This window comes from Thunnus albacares, chromosome 15, assembly GCF_914725855.1.
Source record: "Thunnus albacares chromosome 15, fThuAlb1.1, whole genome shotgun sequence".
NCBI lineage: Eukaryota > Metazoa > Chordata > Actinopteri > Scombriformes > Scombridae > Thunnus > Thunnus albacares.
Window position 1 is genome coordinate 7,796,289 of NC_058120.1, and position 17,381 is coordinate 7,813,669.

Here is a 17,381-nt window from a genome sequence, read left to right on the forward strand (position 1 = left end):
CACATTTCAAAAGCCTTGTAGAGCCGCATGATTGAATTGTTTTATCCCCATTCAAGTTGGCCGGAGGGCTAAACCAGAAGTAGCCGACTCGGCCAGTGAAAGTCACCAGTGCGCATACTCTATGGGCCACACAATGTGGAAGATCCGGGTATTTTCATACCGGGAAGTCGATTTTTTTTTGCTTCATGTGCCACTGAGTAACTTTCATAGGAATTAACGGGGCCCCGCCTCCGACACTGTATCCAGTTCTCTGTATACATCCATGGTTTGATCCCAATCCCAATGCAGTTCTCTAATGTGAAGTGTTTTGCTGAGTCATCCAGAGGAATGAGAAGAGATTTATGATTATGATTTTATAAGCAGAAAATTGACTGAATGGAAAAGGCTTGTAGTATTCAAGGTAAAGACTTGGAGATATTCAAAAATAGAGTACTCCGTCTTCTAAATGTTGTGTACGTTGTATACTGATAGGTGAAATGTGGGGATTTAGTCTGATTGTCTGGACCAACGGTTCCAGTGCAAAGAGCAGCAGATACAATGAGCAGCCTTGATGCGTACCACGCTGCAGGAGAAATGTTTTAGACAGAATATCGCCTGTTTGTACAACTGCACAAGGATTAGTGTAGAGCGTTGTAACCACTGATATGAAGTTTCATATCAAAAGCTCAATAACATCCCACAATTCTAGGAACAGCTCTGGAGGCAGACCACTGAGGCCTGGCGATTTTCAAAGCCTCTTTAAGTTCTAAGAGAGTAAGTGGTACCTCGAGGCCTTCTGCGTCCTCACTAGTCAACAAAGGTAGGTTGAGCTCTCACAGATATAATTTGAGGGCTGTCAGATCAGGAGTCGGTTCAGCTGTGTAGAGATGAGAGTAAAACAATTCAAAGGTATCAATCATTTCACCTGGGTCATGGGTAACGGGTCCTGATGGAGTTTGTGTTGTACTAATGATGGAAAATGATTGATTTTGTTTTAACCTGGCAGCTAGCAGTCTATTTGAACCTTCACTCTGATTGTAATATGTAACTCTAGTACAGTGGATTATAAATTCAGCTTTAGCCTTGAGCACATTTTTTAATTCAAATTTAAGAGCCAGGAGAGTTGAGTGAGTCTGATCAGAGAACTGACACTTTTGATCAGATTCTAGTGCTTGTATTTCTCTCTTTAATTGTATGATTCTTTGTTTTTCTGGATGCCTTTAAATGGGAAGCAAATGAAGAGGAATCTCCCCTTATAAAGCATTCAGTCGTTTCTCAAAATATTTGTTGTGAAGAGGCTGTCTCTGAATTGATTTCTAAGAATACTAGGTTATTTCTCAGTTGTTCCAAGAACTGGAGTAATGTTGTATTGAAGTGCCAACTGTGTGTATGTAAAATATTACATCTGCAAGAGATAAGGGTTTTTGTCTTCGGTTGAAGAGAAAAAATAAAATCTCTATTAGCTACCTGTGGCTGTCAACTGCGACACACGTCTCCAGTCTGAGTCTGTATGGGTAACAGAAACGTTACTAGATAAAAGCTTGTAAAATAAAGTAGGTGTCTAGTCATCTTAACATCTTTGAATAAACCTAGGTTAGATGCTTAGTGTAACTGAAGTGACACGAAAACAGTATGCTTATATTAGTAATACAAAAAAAAAAGACAAAAAGGCTCACATCACTTTTCTACATTAAATCAAAATTAAGTGTAGCAGTGTAATCGACAAATTATGAGATAAATGCCGCAATAACAATAATAATCTGCAGTGGTTGAATTTGAAATAGCATTGGCTCCAAGTGATGTTAGCCTCTGGCAGGGGGTTCCTACGCTTACCAGCCTGAAACAGTCCGCTGTCCGAATCAGGTTGAGTCGGGTAAAGTGTCCAATGAGATTTCTTTGTCATCTGATGTGAATGGGGGATGGAGTGGGGTGGGTAGCGCTGGGTCTGTAGGGTGCTGCTGAGCGTGGAGACCAATCGAGTGCAGACATAAACTTCTCAGCATCCGCTATCGTCCTGTTATGCTTGACCTTCAGGGTTGCTGGATGTCTCTGAAATGGGTGTACTCCTCTGTTGGCGATGTTGAATTTGATTTTTTTTTTCTGTGTATAAGGACATATTTTATTCTCCTTTAGCCATACTGCTGAAGCCTCATTATTTATTGAAGTTCACATCAAGTTTAGCGTGTCACAAGGGGAGCAATTAGATGCAAACCATGACTGTCAGGAAAAACAGAAAAAGTGTAGTTTATGTATTTATATTCATAAATGTGGAGAACAATATAGTTTGACACTCTAATGGTTAGGTTTGTCTTTCATCAAAGCTTTCTCTGTAGCCTGCAGGAAGACTAAACAATCAAGTCACCTGTAATGAATTGCAAGCCGTTGAATGTTGAGAGCTGTAGAAGGCCAGTGTTTGTCTTCTTTCATCATTTTCTTTGATTTTTTTTCTTCATCTGTCTCTTACTCCTTATGAAATCTGTTTATTCTCATGTTTTCCTGCTGAATGTGGCTGTTGGCGAGGTCTCCTTTGGAAGTAGAATAGAATAGAATAAAGCTTTACTGTCCACCAAGGTGAAAATTGTCTTCGGCTCACCACAAGAAACAACAACATAAAGACAAACAAGCAGTAAAACAAACACCTAGACAAGGTCACATTATACATTAAAACAGTTCATATCAATGTCTGTGGCTTAAATCCTGTCAGTTCCCTTGTAGAGTTAAGAATACTGATGACGCTTGAGATGAAGCTCTTAAATACATTTTCAGTTGCCAGAGGGACTCTATAGCGCCTCCCGGAGCTCAAAGGCTCAAACTGGCTGAAGAGAGGATGGGAGCTATCTGCCAGGATACTCCTCGCCTTTTTCCTCGTCCTTTCTGTAAAAAGATGAGTCAAGGGCTTTTGGGGTTTACCAACTATTCTGCTGTCCATTAACACAAACCTGGAAAGTTTATTCTTGGATTAGGTGACTGTGGCAGGCAGGAAGATGAAAAGCTAAAACACTCTCGACAAGAGTTTTGTACACTAGTTCTAAAATCCACCGACTAACACCGAGGCCGCTGAGTCCTCTGAGAAGATAGAGTCGCTGTGAGCATCTCTTGACAATATACTTTTGTACAGATAATTAATCGTTTTGTCTTAGCCACACTGATCTCTAGCTGACTCATGTGACACCATGTTTTGACAGCCTTAGTGCGGGCCAGATAGACAGCTTCACCTAAAGGGTCTATTTTCTGTAGGAGACCAACTAAGGCCATCAGCTTATTAACCCATCTAAAATGTTTCTCATTGATCATAAATTCATTAGTGAAAAGAGAGAATAACACAGGGGAAAGAACACAACCTTGTGGGCAGCCTGTGCTCACAGCGAGTACGTCTGACATGCTCCCACTGACACAGACCCTCTGTGGGCGGCAGGGAAGAAAATCTCTGATCCACAGAACTAACCCCTTATTGATGTTGAGATCAATGAGCCTTTTCAGGAGAATATGTGTCTTCATTGAATTAAAAGCTAAGCTAAAACCCACGAATAGAACCCTGGCATATCCTTTAGGATGAATAAGCTGTTTCTTAACTGCATTAAGCAGAGTCAGCACAGCATCGTCTTTGCCTCTGTCGCTCTCATTAGACGGACTGGAGTGGGTCTAGCATGCTGGCCACAGTGGTGGTCAAGTGACTGGCCAGAACTTTCTCCATAGTTCTACACAGTTTGGAGGTTATTGCGATAGGCCGAAAATCATTTGGCATACTTGCGCCTGGCCTGATTATTGAAAATTACTATTATTTTGGCACTGTGCATGTGTCTAGGGGGGAGTGAAACAACCTTGCAAAAACTCCTTTTAGTTGAGGAGCACAGTCTTTAAGAAGTACAGACTGTCTGGGCCAGTGGTCTTGTTCGGTTTCAATTTAGAAAAACTTGAAGCAAGATCACCCTCTTCAGTAACTATTTATGTCTCTACAGGGAGATTTTTGAATATCTTACCACATTCTGTTCTTCCATCCACAGTGTCAAATTCACAGTAAAAACTGTTCAAGTCATTAACAAAGGTTTGACTGTTATTATCACCCTTTTTACTGGATGCCCATTAATGTATTTAGACCCTTTCACTCCTGTCTTATATTACCAGTTCAACATTTACCCTCTATTTTATTTTTAAAAGTTTTTGCCTTAAATATTTTCCCCATAACTGTCTCCTTTTTTCACATAGTAACTCCATATTACCAGTGCAGAAAACAACTTTCCTTTCATTGAGACAGCTTTTGAGCTGTTTTGATACCCAAGAGTTATTATTTGGGAACATTTTCACACTTTTAATTTCAGATACAGTGTCCTCACAGAATTAATATATGGTGTGATAGTATCTGTGTGTTAATCAGCATCCTGGCAGGACTGAAAGAAAATGTCCCAATTAGTTTCCTCGAAGCAGTCCTTGAGTTGCTCTTTACATCTGTCAGATTACACCTCTATTTGCTTGGTGACAAGTTTCACTCTCTTCACCACAGCTTTGTGTTTGGGCAAGAGATGAATTACATTGTGTGCACAAATGCTCCCGTATACAGTACTGTGTGGCTGAGCTATTGTCAACAAACATACACAGCCCTCCTCCAATGGATTTAAATGCTCTTATTGTAGTGTTCCCCCTTTATGCTCAGGGTTGCATGATCTTTGAGTCATGTTTCTGTAAAGCAAACAAGGTTTCTCTGTCTGAATCCCCAGTCATGTGAGCGTACATTTGACAGGGTGATGACAGGCAATGGAAATCTGTTCTGGCATTTCCAGTGTCTGTGCCTCACATCTCTTCTTGAGCCGTGTTTTTTCCTCTCTTTCTTTCACCTCTTCAGCCATCTTTCAGGCTCCCATTTTCATTTGTTTTATTGTATTAAATAATATGTTAAGTTGTAAATCAAAAGGAAAGTTTCAGTTATATTCAATGTGAAATAAAGAATGATGGATACCATATACTTCTGTTAGTTTCAATTCAGGTTTAGTTTTTTTTTAAAAAGGTGGAAGGGTACCAATATTTTCGGCCACATCTGCAGGCATAGTGACAGCAGGTGCTCTCGTATATAGGTGTCGGCCTGTCCAGCAGTTATTTCAAGGCACAAACGCCATAATGAAAAATAGTATCCATAATGGTGCGAAATTCATTATGATGACAAAGTGCACAGTGCAATTATGTTTCGAACAAGTGTAATCCACATCAGGACTGCTCAGAATAAGTGATAAAACAAACCTAAAATCTCAAACAAACAAACAGTGGTGAGCACGGGGTAGGCAGCAGAGGCATGCCCCTGCAACTGGTAAGATAGACATTTATGATCTCAGCTGGAGTATCGTGGTTAAGCAAAGCCTTCATAGTAATGAAATATATTAAAAAAAAAACTGATTGGCATGAAAAGGTAGGTGGTGGTGAAAAATGAAGAAAAAGGGAAGGAGTGACTAAGAGAGGGAGAATAAGGAGATATGTAGGCTGTGTATGTGTGCCTCCAACATATTTCACAAGCAGGAATATTAAGTTATGCATTAAAATGATAATGCCTCATTTTATTCCACTAGAGACTTCTTAATGACCCTCTTCTGTCTCCCTTTCTTGCTGTCTCTCTCTATTTTAATCCCTTTCCGTCTCCTCCTTTATTGCCCACTCATTCTCCCTCATTTAGTTCTGATTAAAATGTGTTCACTGATCCTCCTCTACTCTCATTCCTACCTGCCTTTTCTCTCCAGGTCTTTAAGAAGCTGTTCAGCCATTCACAATGCTCAACAATGAGGGATGAAACCGCATACTCGTACTTAATTGTTGTGTTTCATGTTGTAAGATTTTTAACGGAGGCCAGCTGGTGTTTTCTTCTTTGGTTGGTGGCACACTTTTCCTTCATGTCACAACTAAATACCTTAATTAAGGTAGCATTAGCATTAGCTTTTGTTAAAGGTTAAAAGGCAGGACTAATGAGGATATTTACACTCAGCACAAATTACGTCAAGGGTACAAAATTGTGTGTGTTTTTCAATTCTGTGTGGTTTGCACCAGGAGATATAACTGAGCCCAGTCACAGGTCATTTGATTTGCAAGGAAGTGAAAAAAGATTCTGCACCACTTAAGAGATGCTTTGTGCATGTCTGCAAAGCAATGGAGCTTTCTCTGCTCAGCTTGGAATATTGGTTGAAGAAAAGACATCTTTTTAACCCTTTAAACTCTGCAATAGATATGCTCCAAAAGTGCCTACATTGGTATTTCTGCTTATTGTGATGTCATTTCCTGGAGTATCTTCAAATGCTTCATATACCTAGAATCTGTACAACCTAAGCTAAAAGGTTATGTAAGTAAACAAACTATAATAATTGATAAGGTACTGAAATTGTGTCATAAACTTGACAAACAATACAAAAATTGGATGTTTTTTCTTCAAATTTTACTGAATAAACACACAAAACACATTGTTCCAAAACATTTCTGAATGTAGAAACATGCACAAAATATTTCTTAACACTCCATAAGTTATTTGAACTATGTACATTTTTTTAGTTTTTGGGATATGCTCATTTTTATGAGCAGAGTGCAAAGGCAATTTCAGATGCAATTTCCTCTGCAGTGGTCAGTCTGTAATGATAAATCGGGTGCAATAGCTTTTTGTATATATTTCCATTGCCTCCTCCCATATTTTGTGTCTCTACATAGTAAAGCCTTAAAATACATATTGTATGAGCCAAATTCTTAATGAATATTTCCCAATGTGCCTTTCGTTTTCACCAATAGTTTGTATTATATATACTCGGGGTGTGCCAGAATACAAATACATTATTTGGCAGAGCACAAATAGTGGGTTTTTTTTTTTTTACAAATGTTTGTGTCATACAAATATTTTAAAAATTATCTGTTTTCGGGAAGGGAAAAGAAACATGTCACATTCCAGTGTGCAGGTCAGTTACATCACTATCTCAGTCTCTGTCCTCTGCTTCACTGTTACGTCTATCAGCGCGTCTCAGTGATGGGAGTCACATCCACCTGCTACATGACGCACATTTCCTAATATGGACATCAGTCCCAGAGTTTGGGTTGTTCCCCAGAGGTAAAGCTGAGCTACTGACACACACTAAGTGCTCCCAAGAGACTCTCCATAACCTGTTGTTCCCCCTCTCCTTTCCACAAAGTTAGGCTGTAAAAAATAGGCAATAAATGAAAAGTGCAAAGCAAGAATCGCCTTTGAAGTTCTTCCCTACACGTTACACGCCGTGCTGTCTCGTTAGTCAGCACAGTTGTCAATGATCTGGGAGACTCCCGTTCAAGAACCAGTGTGGAGACCTCTTTCACAAGATAGTTTATTCCTAAACACTTATTGTAACACTTTAATTCTAAAATTAAAAGCGTAATAGAAACCAAAACAGGATTTTTAAGCCTCTTTCCACTTTTACTCAAATACAAATACAAATAATTTTGCTGCCTTAACAAATACAGATACAAATACAAATACTGGGCCCTCTGCACATCCCTAATATATACTGCATATGGAAGAGAAAAGTGAAGTATAGAAAACCTTGACACTGAACGGAACCTACCCAGTAAAGAACTACTACTATTGTACATTTGGTAGTTCATTGATATGAAGTTTATGCAGTGTTTGAATGCATGAAGTTAATTTTTTAATCTGTGAAACAGCTGTTGAGCTTGTAAGCAGCTGTAAAACAGTTATGCAGTCAGGCAATTTTTTCCAATAAGATCTATCCCGAATTTCTAAAATCTCAGCCGAAAATGATTTAACATCAACTCTTGGAATGGTGTTCTGGCTCATTTCGACATCTGGTTATGCCACAGAACACTGCATATTACGCAAATCTTCTAGTAAAACATGCACAAGCTGTCGTAAGCCCCCTGTATCTACTTTTGTGTCCAGCTGCATTATTCTCCATTTTCACCAGACGCTGAAGCTTGTGTTTTGGGATTTTTACTTTTTAAGCTTTTTATTTTGAATTGCAAACAGTCAATTTTCATTTGCTTTCAGATGTTTTTTTCAGTTCATCACGGCGCCGTCTGTTAAGCTGCTGTCATTGTTGTCATATTTGTTTATTGGTCATGCCATTTACAGCTTGAGTCAGTATCTTTTTTTTTCTTGTTTTTGCTCTGTTGTTGTTGTTTTGGTCGTGCTCCAAACCAGCATTGACCTTTGTAAAGGGATAATCCACTAAATCGCTCAGCCGGCCATAAAGAGCTTTTTATTTACCGCACACTGTCTCCTGGCATTTTAAAGCCGCTCTCTCTGTCTCTAACTCTCTCATGATCCTCCCACTCACTCTCTCTCCCTCTTTCTCTCTTCAGCCGTCTCTTTCCTGTTTCCTCTTGCTCACTTGAACTCTTGTTCATTGCTGCCACCTCTCAATCTCTTTTTCTTTCCCTTTTTTTTTGCTCCTTTCTCCACATATTTTTTCCATTTTGTAATATTCAGCCTCTTCATCTTTTATTCTCATCATATTCTTCCTTCTAATACTCTTTTCTTCACTCCTACATCTTGTCTCTTTTCAAATACTACTTATTGCTCTTTTCTCAGCCCTCTCAGATCTCTCTCTAACCTTGTTTAGTGTGTGTGTGTGCCATTGTTATTTCCGGGAGATTTAATTATCAATCCTCTAGATGAGGGAGTTGGCACATACAGCCAAATTATCGCAGACTTCATAAATTAACACAATGTAGAAAAATTAGACACAGACAGACATGCACATACACAGACACACACACACACACACACACAGACATGTGACCAGTGTGTCATAACAAGTCAGACAGAGGCAGACATAACAACACACACCCACACAGTCTGAGACACACAAGCAGCTAGATGAAGACAGACAGGAAAGTGAGTGTGCATGCACACCTAAATACACCAGGTCAATACACGTACACAATACAAACACACAGACTGTGTGCGTCACAAGCAGTGAGACATACAGATAAACATGCGCGAGGTTTTTTAAGGTGTAAGGTAAAAGACAGACAATGAATTATAGACAGGCATGTAAGACGGACCCCTCATTATATTATAAATGCACATTACGTACATTCATCAGTTGACTCTCAGCCTTCACCAGATACTAGGAACTGCACTGTTATGGTGATAGAAAGAAAGCCCTTATAACTTGATGCCAGAATACATAGACATCAAATCTAAGAGTAAACCCAATACTGCACAGAAAGTGATGCTTTCTGTATATTTCCAATGTAACAGTGTTGGGCAGTGCAAGAATCACTTGTACAAACAGATTTGTTTTGTTGTTTTTTTTGTGTTGTTAATATTTTTGTATTACTGAAATCAAGAAAAAAGGAAATATCAGAAATGCTCCCTTTTTTGTCTCATCCTGCTGGAGTGTGTCAGTGCCTGTGTTTGAGATTACTTGGTAGGCTTCCAGTGTTACACTGTACAGAACAAGACACAAAGTAAATAAACTCGCGCTGTAGCAAAAAATCATGGGACAGACAGTGTGTTGTTGGCAGTGGTATTGAAAATAAATCACACCAGCATTTAACAGGTCTAAAGTGACATTTTCAGGTATGTTTAAATGCCGTTTTATTTGCTGCAACTAAGCAGTTAATTAGCTACCCAGCCTGCAAACTGACAAAAGTGGTGGACTTCTCCCCGGTGAATGTTTGTTTGGTGGCTTGTTCAACAAGCTAAGGTGCAGGACAAGATGTGTGTTCATGTTTGTAAGTTAGATAAGAAGCAGACTTCAGCAGGGAAGATAATGTGGGTTGTTCAGAGTCTGTGGCTCTTGTGTTGTATAACAGGATGCAATCAGGCTCAGTGTGACCGGCTGTTCTGTCCATGATAGAACACCACATTGTGGCCTAATGCAAGATTTGATTTCCTGTATCGAAATTAGATCTCCAGCTATGTAGACCAGCTTGAGTTGAATTAATACAAAACTAGGAGGTGCCATAATGAAACAAAAAAATTTAAAATATAAATTTCTCCCTTTTGGTGTCTGATTTTTTTTCTCAAAGGAGAACACAGGAGAAATGATTTACAGAGCAGATATGTATGCTGCAGTAGACAAAAAACAGTTGGACTTAAAGAGGGATGTACACGTAACTTCAGAAAAGTTTTCTCATGGTTAGAATTTGTTCTTAAGCATAAACAAAATGGTCCAGACCTGTTGAGTTCTCTACAGATAATCTCCCCTTCACAGAGAGAATACACTGAATTTGATTTAACAACTGTAATGCCTTAATTTGAATGAATATGTGATACTAAAATCAACTAAAATAAAAGCTAAAATTTAAAATATTTTTCACAGTTTCATGGGACAAATCTTTCTTTGCCAGAGGCGTTATCTTTCCGGGTTGTCAATTCATCCTTCCCATTCTCGTGAATGCAATATCTCAGGAACGCCTTGAAAGAATTTCTTCAAATATGGCACAAACATCCACTTAAACTCAAGGATGAACTGATTCAAATTTGATTGTCAAATGTCAAGGTCACTGTGACTTCACAAAGCAAGTTCTTAGCCGTAACTCAAGAATTCATACGCTAATTATGACGAAGTTTCACACAAATGTGTAATAGGATAAAATGAAGTGATGACATTTTATATCCAAAAGGTCAAAGGTCAACTTCACTGTGACATCATAATATTCTGCAAAAACACTTTTCTGGCCATTACGCAATGCCATAATTCAGGAACAGAAGGGGAGATTGTGACCATATTTCACATTTGGTCGGATACTGAATTGATGACACTAATCTTGGGTGCCCAGCTGTGGTGATTATATAGATCTTCTGTGTGTGAAGCATCCTTGTTTTAGAATTTGTAGCTCCTTTGCAGCACATTACAGCAATCTGAAGCATTGTCTACTGTCATGTCTACAACTTCCTTCAAAGTCTTCACAACAAATATTATATGCATCTGTACAGATATGGATGTAAACTACAACATGACTGTTTGTTGGAGGCATACAACCGCAAGGTGGTATTTCTAGTTTTATTATTTATTGGTAAGAGTAATCCGGCATGACAAGTTATACAGTTCAGCTTTGAAAATTCTCTCACTCCGACAGTTGCCTCAAGGGTCTTTATGCAGGTTGCTGTCCAGGTGAATACCTGACAAGTGTAACATCACCTGTAATGAAATGTAAAATGTGTAAATGTGAAAACTTTATGTCAAACTATTTCTGCTTTATTTCTGTCATGGTACAACTCAGTGAAGGCATAATCTTGACAGTTACAATATTTTCTAGTTTCTTCATACCATCAATATTGGTACAGTGTGACACAGTGCAAATGGAACTGCAATAAATACCAGTTACCTTACTTATTATTGGTCAGTTCTTGTTAATATTACTTTAGTTTTTTGTATGCTGCAGTTATATGTACTTGGTTGTGGCAGTGATGTAGTGGACTGTTTCATATGAAAAGGTGTTTCTGATATTTCATCCACCTCCAAATTTCACAAACTACAGCTCACCACAGAATGTGATCTGACACAGTATAAATAACAATTTGACCATCACACAATTGTAAAGATGTATTATTACAATTTTTGCCATGATATAACACTGTACAGGGATTTCTATTAGTTATGTAGTTCAACAAACTATCATGGTTAATTTATCAAATGTCCGTTCACTCCTTAATTCTTGTAAAGTGTGCTAGTAGTATATCTGTAGGTTTTGGATGGCCAGTTTGAGATAAGAATCCCAGTGCACCTACTCATGAACAGGTGGCATTTATTTATCAAAGTAAAACAAACAATTTAAAATAACAAGTGTTTTCTCAATCAGACTTGTAGGTTTACGATAAGAATAGGAAAATGTTGCAATGTTTAACTCTAAGCATAAGGTATAACCAAGAGCCTACAGGTGGATGATGATGAGTATGAAAAGAATATATATACAGTATATAAACTGTACATCTTAATTATAACATGATAACAATATGCAAGAAACAACAATAGCAATACCTACAGCTTTTAGTGATGACGAAACAGAAATATAATATGACCAATGTATATATAAAACACTGAAATAATACTGCAACCAAAAACTAAACCCGTAAGTTGGTGAATCAGAAATGTTGCAACTATTGAAGCTCTCAAAATGTTTAAAATGGGTGGATCCTAAGACTATGGAGTGAGATTTGTTACATAATGATTTGTGTGAACAGATCGACAATCTGTGTGTAAATGTGTAATCTGTAAATATAAACACCTTCCACAAAGGTGGTATATAAGGTCAGAAAGGAAAAATGGAGAAGAAATGAAGGAGCAGAGTCCGGTGTGCAAGCCAGCTATAGTGAGAAGTAAAAGTTGTTTTAAACTCAACACTGTGGAACTTACTGTGTGTACGAGATTTGAATATGAAGTTTTATTGCTTCAGAAACATTGGTCTTGCTGCGTTTTTATTTTGTGTTCTGGTTTTGTGAACATTTAAATTAGTAATGAGGATAATACAAGACTATGAGATAACTACGTAGTTGACTGGAAAAAAACTTACTGACTTGACTGAACTGGACTAAACTTCTTCAAGGGAAAAGAATATATACTTGCATCCCAAGAGGAACTAAATATGGACTAAAGAAAATGTCAAATTGTAACACTACCTGGGTAAGAATAGAAACTGAGAGGTGGACAGTTTAATTTTGTTTTGGTTTGGTTATCTGAATAGGAGCTCTGAACAAATTTAAGTTGGTTCGTTTTATTTTAGAGAGTCTTTATTTTTTGGTTTCATTTAGCCATCTAAGTGAAAAGTGTGAAGAGTAATTATTTTATTTTATTTTATTTTGTTTTAGTTTTATTTTTTTGGAATAAATTTACTTTGCTTATTTTCACAAAGTAGTATTTGTGTCTTACTTATTATCCTCCTTACAGGGCCTAGATTTAAGATACTGGTGTTTAACTATTTTAACCTATCTCACTTTAGAAAGTAGTAAAGGATGGTCAAGTGTACCATATGCTAAAGGAGATTAGAAAGGATGCATTGAAGCACATTTCCTTAGCATTTAGAGAATTCGACCAGCACTTACCATGGCTGCCACTTAGATACTTCCGGATCATTTCACCCTCTTAGGAACCTTCCTAAGCAAAAAAGCCAGAGTCTGTCCAGAGAAGTTTGTCACAGCCTCTATAAGGCATTAGAATATTTAAGTGCATGTAGAAAAAAAAAATCACACACTTTATTATATAAATATATGTTTAATATATTAATTTACAAACAGTAAAGTCTTCACTGAATATGTTTACTAAAAAGTGTTTTTAATGCAACTGTAAGTTAGTGATAATAAAGAGTTTTCAAAGTTATTTTACACAAGGCTTCACACAGTGCAGGCTTTGTTAGACAAACAGATACCAGACAAAAAAAAATCTGATTTTTATTTGTCTTATATTCTCATTGGAACTTTTAATTAAGAGAGAAATGTTATCACACAGCTGTTTTCCCCTCTGTTCAGCATCAGCATGAATGCTTGCTTTTTATGCACTCATGCTACTCATGCTACAATGTAAATATTTCCAGTGTATTAAGAAAAATACTTTACCATATACCTTCAGTCTAGTTTTCTGCCACAGTATTTTTATCCAACTGTGATCAAGGCAAGGGACTGTAATGGCTCTAGGTATTGGTGGAGCATCTTCTGAAGCTGCTATGAAAAAAGTGTGTGTTATCATTGGTGTGAGAGGGTTAGTCATAATGCATCTGACACAGAACACACACAGCTGAAAAACATAGCTGCAAGTGGTGTTTGTTAGGGACAGCAAAACAAAATCCAGTTGACTGTAAAGTCACAGATGCATGCACACAAACCTGACCGAACTGACAGGGAATTACCAAGAGGTATAGAGCACATGCTAAAGCACACATTTGTGGTGACAAATAACAAGAAAAAAATGCATTACCCACTGCTTTAGTGGTACAGTCTCCTAAGATAGATGTGTAACCTTACAATATCAGAAAAAAATGGTATTATACATCTACATTTTGCTTGCATCACAAAGGGAATAGGGACTTTCAAGCACGTACAGGTCAGGAGAGAACTGGATAATATGATAAAACTTTAGTGAATGTATTGGATTTATTTCCACCAAAGATATTGAATTCTGGGCAGCTTGCCCTCTTCATCCTGATATTTCTAACATATCCTTCTTCAGAGTTGAACAATTGTCCGTAAAGTAATTAGAACAGATCTGTTGTTAGGTTTTGACACAATTCTGATGATCTTGTCCCATTCTTCATCTGAAAAACAAATGATGAAATAAATTCTGCACTAAAGTGTAATATTGTGGTGGTTTCATGACCTTCCCCAAATATTCCGGATGGTTATAGGGAGAACTTGAACTTGTGTCCCTGTTACAGATGCATTAATGTTACTATGAACCTTCAACAAACCCACATAAACTTGCAACTCAGCCATAGGCAGATTGAAGGAATGGTTAAAGTAAAAAACAACAAGAACAAAAAACTGCTAAGTGTGCATGTTCCTTCAGAGTCCACTTAAGCTGTCAAGTAATGGTTTGGACGCAGGTAAAGATAAGGACTGTTCAATAGAGATCGAGAACCAGTTGTACTGTAAGGAATGCTGCAAGCTTGGTCCATAGGCCTCTGAGTTTTCTGATTTATTCTTGATATTTCTTAATCCACAGAAAGTTGCTACACATTCTGTAAAGCAGCTTTAATACTAGGAACCATCTTACTGTGCCAGTTTGAAAAGGTTCAAAGTGCACCATGATAATATTTGATAGTGGGGAAAAACATACTTTACCACTATACTTGACCATTCAGTTTCTTGTAACTGGAAATAGGGACATTGGGTAGCACAGTGAGGGAGTATTGATTGAGCTCAGTCCAACTTGTTAAACAAGACCTCAGGGAAGCAGTGGATGCAGGTAAAAAACAGTGGAAAGATTTTTTTTTTCAGTTCAGTGGCAAACACCAGGTTGTCATCTGCATATAAGGATCACTAAGAACTTATTCTGACCTTAGGGAAGCTCTGTTCCACTTTGTCACTGGTAGTGAGTGGCTTCATGGCCATCACATAAATAACTTGTCAAAAGATGTACCTGACTTAAGCCCAAGCCAAGTTGAAAATGAAGTTATCTTAAGCCATTAGAAGCTTTGGGGTTAGCATTCAGTAACTCTAGCAATAGCCAAAAAGCCAAATATCTATGAAGAAATACTTTCTTCTTGTACAACGGTTTTCTGCCTAGCCACGTAACATATGTCTGACCTGTGGACCCTATGCCTTGTTCAGTGGTAAGTGTTGTCCTCTGAAATTCACTGAATTGGGCTGGGATTCAGTCTCCATCTTGGAGTTTTGACCAGCTGATGAAAGATGTGCTACTGACAGGTACAAAAGTACCATCAGAGATGATTATCTTGACTATCATGACAGGTCACCTGTGATCCTACACCTTCACTGGCAAGCTGAATTGTGAGATCAGAATGTTTTCTTGCAGTGTTATTGTATAGGTCTGTGCAATTTTTGATGCCATTTCAGGGAAGTTGGGTGGGAAGTACTTTGTCAGAGATAGAATTACCATCTCTTGATCATTTGACTACCGTTAGCCATGCTTATCTTCGATATGGATCAGAAAAAAACAGTTTCCATCGCAGTTTCTCAATAAATGAATACATACACTTCCACATATTGTCCAACCCCATCTGTCTATTTTGTGGCACAAATCAGAGTTTTGTAAAAGTGGCTGGACTCATTCTGTTTCCATAGCAAATCAGTATGTTACAGAACTGGTTGTACACAGGAACAATATCGAGCTACATATGAGAAAATAAATGATCACATGCAGAATACACTTGATCCTGAAATACTATTTATATGTATGGGTAGAGATCTGAAACAGGGTGGTCTCTTTTGTAGCAGAAACGTGTATGTATGAGTAAATGTATTATTCCATTTGATTTTTAATCTGTTTTAATGAGCCTCTATTTCAATTTCCAAGAATTTAAAAGACTCACTGAAATAGGATGAGAAATGTAACGGGTACCGGAGTGGATTTTTATGACTCATTCAATTTGTCTTTATTAAAAAATATAGTCTAGGTCAGGATAGCCTCAAGGTCTAATATTTCACTGTGCTTCCATTTTCAAATAAAATTCATTGCAAATTGCCTGAAAAGCAAAGCAAGTACATCAGTCATTGAAATTCGAAGACAGTTTCCATTAAAGATGTCACCATGTTAATCCAGATACTCACTGTACTGAGAAAATATAATACTTATGAGAAGGAGAGGAAAGACGGATATCTATCTATCTATCTATCTATCATCTATGTGTGTTAGTGCAGTTACAAAAACACCCCATACACAGAACCACAGACTGTCCATGTGTGTCTATGTGATTGTATAGGTTGATGTGTGCGTGTGTGGAGGCATGAGCAAACCATTTTCAGATGCCTGCAATTTTCCTGACAGACCCTTGGTGTTCTCACACACGCATGCACACACACCGACTGTAACGACCCTCGCAGCTATCCGTACAAGCTGTCTAAAAACGTTTTGATTCCATTCAGGCCTGTCTCACATCCTTGTCTCCAATGCATCAACTCTCTCTCACACTCATACACACGCTAAGCAAAAAGCTGTGATTGCTCAAGCATCATTCAGCATTTTTACTTGTGTTGTTTCTCATTATCTAATTGTCTGACTGCTTGTTTTTGTTGCCTCGTTGGACCTATTTTTAACTGTCACCATGTCCCGAGATGTCATTAATTACTTTATTTTTTTAAATTTATTTTCTATTTATTGAGCTTTCCTCAGGTTTAAATAATATATTGATACCTTTCAAGGTAGGGACAGAACATTAACAAAAAACTTAAACGAGAAACTACATGCTCCAAATAATAAACATCAATGACTGAATAAAAAAATAGAAATTATAATCATTATAATTGTACTTGTGCATAATAATAAACTCATGTTTATTTAGCTATACTAAGTCAGTCACTCCTGACTCTCCAAGCAAGCCCAGACAGGCCATTAATAACTGACTGATTTCTCTAGTCCAAGATACTTCAAAAAATATCCCATATTTTATAAAAATCTACAAGGAAAATTAATTTCTTGAGTACAATGTTAACATAACAGATAGAACCCAGTGGACTAAGTTGTTAGAAAGGTATTTAACAGGTTTTTTTCAGATTTAGCCGCCTTAGTGTGGTCATAGTCAGAGAAAGAACGAGGTGTAAGGAGAGGAGAGAGAGAAAGCACGGAGACAGAGTGAGAACATTGAAGGTTGAGCAGAGAGGAAGAGGATTAGCTTGAGAATAAGAACATATTTGAAAGCAAGGCTGAGAGAGAAAGACAGGAAAACAAGAGATAGAAGAAAGAATGTGAGGGAGAGAAGGAGAGTATAGACTAAGGAGAGAACAGGAGGATGAGATTGAGAAAAAAACAGGCCTAAAAGCAATTCCAAGC